This window comes from Panthera leo, chromosome C1, assembly GCF_018350215.1.
Source record: "Panthera leo isolate Ple1 chromosome C1, P.leo_Ple1_pat1.1, whole genome shotgun sequence".
Classification (NCBI taxonomy): Eukaryota; Metazoa; Chordata; class Mammalia; order Carnivora; family Felidae; genus Panthera; species Panthera leo.
This window is the reverse complement of record NC_056686.1, coordinates 31,951,521-31,962,126: the sequence shown is the minus strand read 5'-3', so window position 1 is coordinate 31,962,126 and position 10,606 is coordinate 31,951,521.

The following is a 10,606-nucleotide window of genomic DNA, read 5'->3' as shown; positions in this document are numbered from 1 at the left end:
GCTGGACACGCTGGGAATCCCGAAGAGAGGGAAAGATGGGAGCAGCGAGGGAGCGGCGGCCCCGGAGCCCAGCGGGCACACACCTCGCCCAGCCCCGCTTCTAGCACCTGCCGCCTGCTTGCGCCTGCAGCCACCACCGCCACCGTCGCTGCCGCCGCTCCCCCGGCGCCGGCCCCGCACGCGGGCCCCGCTCTCCCGGGACGAGGCCGGATTGCACCATGCCGGAGCCCGAGCCCGTGCCGGAGCCCGCGCCGCCGCCGCCGCCGCCCCGTGAATGCCGCCGCCGCCGCCGCCGCCGCTCCGGCTCCAGCGCCAGCTCCCGCGCCTGCCGCGCTCAGCGCCGGCTGCACCTCGGGATGGGCGGGGGACGGGGAGGGGGCGGGCCCGGCGCGGGAGAGGGCGGGGCGTGCCCGCCCGCGGCCACGGAATCCTCGGCCTTCCCGCGTGCCCCGCCCGTGGGCTGGGGGTTGAGGCGCGGGGCTCCCGGCTCAGGGCGACCCCGTCGCAGCCCCCGCACGCAACAGCGCCGCCTACGGAGCAGGGGAGGAGCGGCGGGAGCGACCCCGCCCCCTGCTCAGCGCTGGGGGAGGGGACGCGGGGGCGGGGCCCGAGCTCTCTCATTGGTCCGCAGCCCAGCTGTCCCGCCCACGGACTCTGCAGGATCCCTCCCAGAAGCGCGTCAGCGGGTTATTGTTACAACCCGGGGTTTCCCGGGGCAACGGGGATGGGGCGGGGCTCAGAACCCTTGGCCCCGCCTTCTACTCCCGAGGGGAATGCCCCGCCCCCTGCTTCCAGACCCCCGGTTTCCTATCTTCGAAACCTGATAGGGCGAATGATCGAGCTCTCCTTTGTACCCTGGACTGGTCTGGGGAAAGGGAAGGGATCAAGAATATCTGAGTTTGGGGCGAGGCTTGGCCACAGTTGTAACTTCTCCATCTGCAAATGGGTTCTTCAGGGGCTCTTAGGGGACCTGTGGACATAGTTTTAGAGCCTTGGTTCTCAAAGTTTAACATGTAACAGAATCAACCTGGAGAGCTTGTTAAAACATTGCAGGCCAGGAAGTTTGGGTTGGAGCTCGAGACTTTGCATTTCTAACAAGTTCCCAGGTGATGCACCCGGGACCACATTTTGCAAACCACTGTTTTGTAGCCTCTGGAGGCACTTGCAGGGGCTGTTGAACAAGCACTTGCCCCCCAAGTTCATCTTGTTTGGGGAGAAGCTTCTCATTTATTTAACTGATATTTATTGAGCACTTTTAATGCACCAGACACTGTTCGGGCCACTCCAACAAGAGTGGCAGGTGACAGAGACAGATGAGGTACCTATTGCACAGGCTAGTGGAGGAGTCAGATGTTGATCAGATCATTATGTGGCCTCAGAAAGGAGAGGGAGTCCACGACCTCATCCTGCAGGGTCCTAGGCTAGGTTTCTAGCCACCACTGTACCTGCCAGCCTTTGCTCAGGGTATCCCCTCTGCCAGAACACCTTTCTCCCCCCCAGGAACCTCACTGGAGACTCTCCCATTCTTCAAAGCCCAGCTCAAGTGTCAGCTCATCCTAACACCTTGTCTAACTCTAGCTCCTACCACCATCTCTGTTGCTTGCCCACCCCCCCACTTGCTGCTCTGCCAGCAACACCTTATGTCCCTTTAATACAACATTTCTCTTTTGCCAGTCACGATACTGAGGCCTAGAGTGAGGAGGTCACTCGCCCGGATGGAATGGCCAGCACCAGAAGCTCAAGCTCTCCAGCCAGGATGGTTCTGCAGTTGGAGAGGCTGGAGACCACTGCTTACCAAGTTCTCCGGGCAGTGGGGGGCCGGGCCCAGGCCACGGGAGATAGCTGGCTCTCAAAAATTCCTTCCTTCCAGCTTAGGTCCTGAGAAGTTGGGCCAAGGGTGAGGGTGGGGGTGGGGTGAGGCTGGAGGGGCCCCTCCTCGCCACCCCAGGGTAGCAGTAGGCCCAGCTTGCAAATGCCTGACATGGCATCTGCCTGACTCACATCCCCAAGGCAAGGGTGGGCATGGGAACCACTGGCTGCCCCCACTCAGCCTGCATACACACACCCTCCAGGTGGTTCTGTTTAGAGTCACAAGAGGCCTGAAATCACTGCTGGACCCCCTCCCGCACTTCTCATATGCCCTGCCTGCCTGGGGAGCCCACACTGGGGCAGACCCCCAGGTACCCTGGAGGCCACGCAGGCCTCCTGCCAGCCTCCAGCCTTGGCCCAGCCCACTGTGTGAGGGGCCTGCTGGGGGCCATACCAGAGCTGGGAGGATCCCTTAGCTGGGGGCCCTGGCACAGGCTGCCACTGCGGGGCCGGGAAGTCAGATTGGCAGAGATGCCCTGGCGACTGACTCAGGCTCTGCTCGGGCCCCTGCCCCACCCAGTGTCCACAGCTGCTGCTCCTCTGGGACCCACATCTGGCACACTCAGCCTCCCACACGTGTGTGTGTGTGTGCGTGCACGCACACACACACACACACACACACACACACTCAAACTCACTCCTACCACAGACACACTCATTCTTTACTCACAACTTGGCCCCTGCTCACACATTCATTACGAGGCAGTCTAACACAGTGATTAAGAGTATGGGCAAATTACTTAACTGCTCAAAGCACTATTTCCTGATCTATGAATGAGTACCATCACAGCACCGACTTCGTAGGATATGTAAAGAATTCAATACCATCATAAATGTCAGCCCCAGGCTCAGAGTAAGTGCTCAATAAACGCTAGCTCTTTTTCTTACCACTGCTGTTGTTCCTACATATCTTCCCTTGTCCCAGTTCACACCATCCCTCCTGCTCTCGCCACGCACACAGTGGCACCCACTGGCGCACACTGGCTCACTCACACACACCCCCGCGAAAGTCCCTTCACTTGTGTCTCCAAACCACACCCTCCTGAGGGTTCCCTTGACCCCAGCTCTCTCGCACTCCCCACCCCTCCCCCACGCTTGCTCTCTCATTCACCCTGCTTACCGCTCCCACATTCATTCCTGCCCACGAACAAGCCCCCGCTTGCTGACCCTCGAATTCCTCCCCCTTCCACACCCAGGCACGTTCGCTTCTGCTCACACCTTCCCGTGCACTTGAACGCGCTCGCAATCCAACGCACTCACACTCGCTTGCTCCCATGCTTACAGGTGCATGCTTTACCCCGTTCAACTCAACTCGTACTCGGATCACAAGCTTGTACCCACACACCCAAGGAGTCCCAGCGCGTGCCTCACCACCTCCATGGTCCATCCCCTCCCGGTGACCGCTACACGGTCTCTCCCTTCTATGAACAGGGACATGGCCATGGGCAGACACCCCCTCTCGGGGCCACAGGGATACTCCCCACGTCCTCACAGGACTGTCTTCTCCTTGGCTGCTTCCCCGCCCCCCCGTCTGGGCTCCGCAGCCCTTCCCAACTCTCAGAATAGCCCCTGCCACCGCGGCCACCGCCACCTCCCCGCTGCCACTGCTGAGCTGTCAGGGCCCGCCAGAGCCCGCTTCCCCGGCGCTTGGTGCCAGCTGTCCCAGCTCACTCGGGGCAAGTGAGGACAGGAGGACGGGCTTCTCTGAGGTTTGGTGGGCGTAGCTACTCTGCACCCCCAAGAATCCCCTTGCAGAGTTGGCTCTCAGGGGAGTCCACTGCCACTTGCCCAGCATTCTCTTAGCCCCCCGAGGGCGGTGCCCGTGTTCCCTGACTCTCCTACCAGCAGGTGAAGGCAGAGAAGCCTGCCTCCCCTTCATGGCTCAGACAGACCGAGGTCTGAGGAGGAAGAGGTTTGCTCAGGGCAGCACAGTGTGCTGGGAGCGCAGCCAGACCAGGGCCGGCCGTTCCCTCATGGGGGGCTCACAAGGACCGTCCCCTAAGCCACACGGTTATCAAGAACCAGCCCCCCCCCGCCCCCACCTTCTGGTGCTGAGCACCGCCTGGTTGACATTTGATGCCACAGTTGTCAGGAAAAAAGAATAGCACAGGAGTGATGTCTGGGGACGCCTCTGGAGGGGAGGGGCCGGTGCCCAGACGAGGCCTCCAGGGGTGGAAAAGGGGAGCGTCTGCAGAAGCCAGAGGGGACATCAGGACAGCTGGGAGAGTCTCCAGAGCAGGCTCAGGCCTGGCCCAGGGACAGTGTCAGGGAACGGGTGGGGCTGAGCTGAGGCAGTGTGGCTGAGGGGGACAGTGCAGCAGGGGAGGGCCCTCATGACACGCCTCCTTTAGCTGCCTCCACAGTCCCTGCCTGGGGCAGAGAAAGTTCTGGGGCTTTGGGGAAGCAGCTTAGATCAGTGAGTGCCGGGTGCCCAAGGACCTTGTGTTCTCCTGAGCCGGGGATCATACCACGCCAACAGGGTAGAGAATTAGTGCTGAATCGTACTGCCTCTCCGGGCCACGCCCTTCTGCACACCGTCCCATTCAGTCTTATCTTTTTATCCCCGGAAGTTTTATGGAGCACTTACTGGCAGCCCCTGCAGAGCACCTGACAGGCGTTATCCAGAAAACTCTGGCCCCTTGAGAGCGAGACCTTTGACCCTCCCTTGTTCACTTGTTCACCTGTCAGACGCATGTATGTTCCCTCCATCCTTCTCCACCATGGGCTTGCCCTAACATTCTAAATTTCAACACAAGCACACCTGAGACCCAAGAGGCCTGTCGGTCACCCCTCTTCCTGCATGACGGGGGGGAGGCATATTCGTTTGCTGGGGCTGCTGCAACAAAGCAGCAAAGTGGCTGAAAGCAACAGGAATATTGTCTTAATGTTCTGGAGGCTTGTCGTCTGAAATCAAGGGGCTCGCAGGGCCGAGCTCTCGGGGAAAAACTTCCTTGCTTCGTGCAGCTTCTGTTCATGGCCAGCAAGCCTGGTGTTCCTTGTCTTGTAGACACATCGCTCCAGTCTCTGCCTCCTTCTCCACATGGTGTCCTCCCTTGTCTCTTCTCCATGGCTTCACACGACATTCTTCTCTCTGTGCGTTTCCTCTTCTTATAAATCCAGCCACATTGGATTTAGGGCCCACCCTGCTTCGCTATGACCTAATCTTAATGATCTACATCTGCAAAGCCTTTGTTTCTAAATAAGGTCACATTTTGAGGTTCTAGGAAGAGCATGACTTGGGGGGGGGCAGCGGGGGACGCTATTCAACCCAGTACAAGGGATGTCATGGAAAATGTGTAGGATTTGGAGATAAGCAGCAACCAGGTTTGAGTTCTGCCTCCTTCATTAAGAAGCTGTTTGACTTTGGACTTCTCTGTGTCTTGCTTCTTTCCCTGTAAACTGAGGACAACAACCCTGACCTCCCAGGGATGTAGAAAGGAAATGACAAAGTGAGGACTTGACAACAGAGCCTGGCAGGGGAATCCCTAGCATCGCATTGTGGCCTCATGCCCTGCCCTGCCTGGCCCTGCCCTGTCCTGCCCTGCCCTGTCCGGCCCATGTGACCTCTCCTCTGGAATGTCCTGACCCTGGCCTGTCATCCCCCTAGATCCAATGACGCTCTCAGAACATTGAGCTGCAAGGTTCTGCTACTGGCCCTGCTCTTGGCTAAGTCGCTCCTCCATTCCTCAGGGGCTCTGTCTTCTGATTAGTCAAATGGATGGGAGGCTTGAAGCAGATGATCTCGAAGGTTCAGTCTGAGGCTGACGTTCACAGAGCCCTGAGACCTCCTTGCAAAATACTAAAGTCGTTTGGAATTCCAGAGCCATGACTGTTAGGGGAAGAAGTCGTGGAAAAGGGAGTGAGGTTTCTAGGAGAAGGCTGCCTCTTCCAGCTGCCCTCCCTCTCCCGGTCCCCCCAGCCCCCCAGGCCACGGAGGCAATAGACTTTCCCAAGCCGGTGAGCTTGGGAGGAGCCAAGCTGGGAGGAGCCCCCAGATGTCCACCCACCCATAGTGCCCTGGGTTTGCTGCTTCTCCCCTCTGCGGTCATGACCCCAGCGCTGGGTGACATGTAGCTACAGAGGGAGGCAGCAAGTACCAGCCCCATTAAGGACTCACTGTGTGACCCTGCACTGGTCGCTAACCTCAGTTTCCCCATCTGCAAAATGGAGGTCACAGCAACTACCCCCAGAGCAGGCAGGAGAATAGAAGGAGAGAACATGGGGAGAAGGAGCTGTTGCAGCCTCAGAGGAATTTCTCAAGGCGTTCTCTCTCTCCATCCCACAGCTTGGCCTTGCCCTGTGTCTGCTGGGCACATGGCAAACACTGCCACCTCTTCAGCCTGACTCTTGGTCTCAGAACCCCTATAGCATGAGGGTCTCCGGTAGGAGAGGCCTTGGGCTCCCGGGGAATGAGGGAGATCAGAACGACCGACCCTACTGAGAGAGCTGGTGAGCGGGGAGGAGGCTCGCAGTGATGGGGGGCCTCCTGTGCGCTGCTGGCTCTGTGCCACGCCCCTCATTCCATCTGCACAGGCACCCCTGGAGCCTCAGCATGAGTCCCATTTTGCAGATGAGGAAACAGGGCATCTGATGAGCCCACCTCACGGGGCCTTTGCAAGAATGATGACAATAACAAATACAATAATAATATTTATCGAGTGCTTCCTAAGGACAGCCATGTTGCTAATGATTCCGTGGTCCTCCCTTGATCCTTAATTGACCCTGAGAGGTTGGCATTGCTTTAGAGGGGGCATCAGAGACTCAGAGGGGTAAAATGACTACCCCCCCCCCCCACGATCTAAGCCAGAGCTTTCTGCCCCCAAAGGTGGTGCCTTTACCGCTGCAGTTGCTTTATCACAACTGGCTGCTGCCTGCACAGGTGGGTGAGGCCAAATAAGGCGAGGGGCCGGTGGACACAGACCACCCAAGCCAAATGAGACTGACAGGGGAACAGGGATGGGGTATTTTACCTTCTCCCTTCCGTGTGTTGTGACACCTGTTCAGCCCATGCTCTTAACTTCTAACTTTTCAATCCTTACAGTTAAATAGTTCAGTCAGACTAAGGGAGGACGAGCCAAAAATTCAGTCCACGCAAATGAGGCCATTTCACCCTTCCTAAGCCCTCAGTACCCAGGTGCCAAGCGATGCTGCTTTTTAGGTGCCCTGGTCCTTCCAAGTGCCCTGGGACCTGGGCCCAGCCTTCTTTGCAGCTGCTTCTGTACTGCTCCTCTGGGTGCTGTGCATGGCCCAGGCATGGCCCCGCCACAGTGACAGCAGCTCTGGCTGCCAGGAGAGGCCAGTCATCTGCACCTGAGCTCTCTCCACTGCTGCCATTTGGAGGTCCCCCCACCCCCACCCAAGAGGGATCTGACACCGTAAAGCACTCACTGAAGTCTGGCCTCCACCTCTGCTTCCTTGTCTTGGGCCTTCGTTTTACCTCCTGGGCTCGTCTCTCAGTGTGGACGCAGCACAGAAACTGAGCCCAACAGGCTTCCTGCTCCAACTCTGTGACTTTGGGCACTTCCTTTCCCGGAGCCTCAGTTTCTTAGCCATAAGGCAGCACTCGCAGTCCCTACTTCACAAGCCCATGTTGAGGATGATCATCTCGATAACACAGATAATTATGAGAATACTGGGGTGCCTGGGTGGCTCAGTGAGTTAAGTGTCTGACTCTTGGTTGCCGTTCAAGTCGTGATCTCACAGTTTTGTGAGTTTGAGCCCCACATCAGGCTCCGAGCGGAGCCTGCCTGGGATTCTCTGTCTCCCTCTCTTTCTGCCCCTCCCCAACTTGTGCGGTCTCTGTCTCTCAAAATAAACAAATAAACTTTAAAAAATTATGAGAATATTGGGGTACCTGGGTGGCTCAGTCGGTTGAGCGTCCAACTTTGGCTCAAGTCATGATCTCACTGTTTGTGAGTTCGAGCCCCGCGGCGGGCTCTGTGCTGACAGCTCAGAGCCTGCTTCGGATTCTGTGTCTCCGTCTCCCTCTCTCTACTCCTCCCCTGTTCACACTTTGTCTGTCTCCCTCTCTTTCAAAAAGAAATAAACATTAAAACATTTTTTTTTAATTATGAGAATACTTATTAGGGGCTAGCTCTACACTAAGTGATCCCATGGCTCTCACTTGATCCTTCAGAAACCCAGGGAGGTTGCCGGTATTTTATTATCATACCCATTTCACAGATGAAGATGCAGTAACAGAAGCCCCCGGCACATCACAGGCGCTTGACAAGGGCTGGTTCTTTCTTTTGGCTTTGGGTTTTTCAGGAGTCTAAATTCATAAATGAAACCAGCTAAAGTTCAAGCCAAGCCAAGCCAAGGGGCCCAGCACTCGTTCCCACCCAGACATCTGCAGGTGTCCAGCTTGCCCCGTGACTCCAGCTTGGCAAACTGGACGCCCGGTCTGCTTCCTCGTCCTGAGGTATCTCATCTTCAGACCCCTCCTGGCTGAGCTTGTGAAGAAGCTGGGCGGGGGTCAGGAGACGGGGGCCCACAGACGGTCCTGTCCACATTTCCCCTAACTCCTCTGAGCCTCAGTTTCTTCTCTGTCGGTGTCTCAGAGTGAAGGGGTTATAAAGGAATGGCACATAGTAGGTGCCCCAGAGCCGTTGTGTCCACAGCCTCTCCATTCAGTTCAGTCGTGTGAATGGGTCAGAATTCACGATCCAGTCAAAATACCAGCCCAGTACCCAAGGGAGCCATAAACACAGGGAACAAACCAGGGATCAAGTGCAGAGAGGAGGCAACAGGACTCCACCGGTGGGACTGGATGGGCCTTTCGACCCCGCGGGCTGCAGACGGTGCAGCCCTTTCTGGCTGCTGCGAGCGGAGAGGCGAGCTTTGTGTTCATTTGTAGTAACTACCCTCAGTTTAGGACGAGGGTCATTCTCTCCCGCCGTTTTATTACAAAACTCTTACCCCTTTTCCTCACTTCGTGGTCCTGTTGCTATTATCTACGTAATTTTATAAAAATCAGAATCTACCCCAATCCTTGTTTTCAGAAGTAGATGAGGCATGAGTGGCAATGAGGGCGGGAAGCACAGGTGCAGGGAGGCAGTCCACGGAGGGTATAGACAGAACCGAGGCATGGCCCTGCACACCGGCCACACTCCCCGTGTCCTTCCAAGGCTCGGCTGTCCCCCCCTGAGAGCTTCCCTGCCCCCACCCCAAACCTGCAGCTACACCAGTCCTTCCTCCTCTCTTCTCGTTCTCCTCACTTGCCTGTAATGACCTGCTTCCATATCTGGTTGCTAGTCTGTGAGCTCCTCTGTCTTGCTCATGTCTCAGGCCCAGCCCAGGACCCGATGGGGGCAGGAGAGGTGGGGGGGGGGGGTGATGAGAAGCTTCCCCAAGGTGAACCGCTGGAGCTGGGTCTTCCAATAATTTCCTGGGCCAGGCGAGGTACCCAAGAATAAGAATGACTAACCATAAAAATGTGTACATAAATGGTCTCCTGCAGTGACAGGCACGTGCTGGGCGCTCCAGAAGTGACAGCCATACTTAGAGCAGGAAAACACTGGCGCCACCCGGAGGACATTATGTGAGGGCAAAACCACACAGAGGACAACTATGCAGCTCTTTAAAAATAAATAGACCTCAGGCTCCTGGCTGGCTCAGTTGGAAGAGGAAGAGTGTTCAACTCTTGATCTCGGGGTTGTGGGTTCGAGCCCCATATTGGGTGTAGAGATTAGTTAAAAAAAAATAAACTTGAGGGCACCTGGGTGGCTCAGTGGGTTAAGTGTCCGACTTTGGCTCGGCTCATGATCTCATGGTTTGTGGATTCAGGCCCCACATTGGGCTCTCTGCTGTCAGCGCAGAGCCTGCTTTGGCTCTTCTGTCTCCCTCTCTCTCTACCCCTCCCCCGCTCATGCTCTCTGTCACTCTCTCCTCTCAAAATTAGACACGAATGGGAACTGCATCCCTTGGATGGCGTGAGGTGCCCAGATAGGGGTACAGCTGGCCAGAATTCAGACATCACAGTTCCGAGTGGGAGCTTTTTCTGTGCTCTCTCAAGACCTCCCAGGGCAGAGGGGTATGGTAAGTAGAAAGGACATGGGTCTTCAAGGCAGACCTGGTTTGGGACCTTGATGCCCACCTTGAGGCACCCTACAGACTCGAAACCTCCAGGAGAGGGAGGACACACTGCCTACCTTGAGGACATTTGTGAAAATTGGTGACAAAGTACAGAAATGGCCAAAGACATCCCCAAGTGAGAGTGGGACTTAAGCCATGGCGTTCGTTGGTGAGGTGGTATCTTTAGGAAGGGGAGGGAGTTACAGATGGGGACAAGGGTAGCTAGAGATTTGGACTCTGGCCTTCAGGGCTCATGGCCTGATACACCTCAGAGAGGGAAATCTATACCCAATCCAGGTAAGAAAAAGTGAGAGAGGGTAGCAGTTAAAAACTCAGGTCTGGAGTCAGTTCCTGATGCAGATTCCAGTTTCCAGCTTCCTCACCTCTAATTGTGTGAACTCTTTGGGCCTCAGGGTCATCATCATTAAAACAGGGAGGATCGGGGGTGCCTGGGTGGCTCAGTCGGTTAAGCGTCTGACTTCAGCTCATGTCACGATCTCGTGGTCCGTGAGTTCGAGCCCCACGTCGGGCTCTGGGCTGATGGCTCAGAGCCTGGAGCCTGCTTCCGATTCTGTGTCTCCCTCTCTCTCTGCCCCTCCCCTATTCATGCTCTGTCTCTCTGTCTCAAAAATAAATAAATGTTAAAAAAAAAAAAAAAACAGGG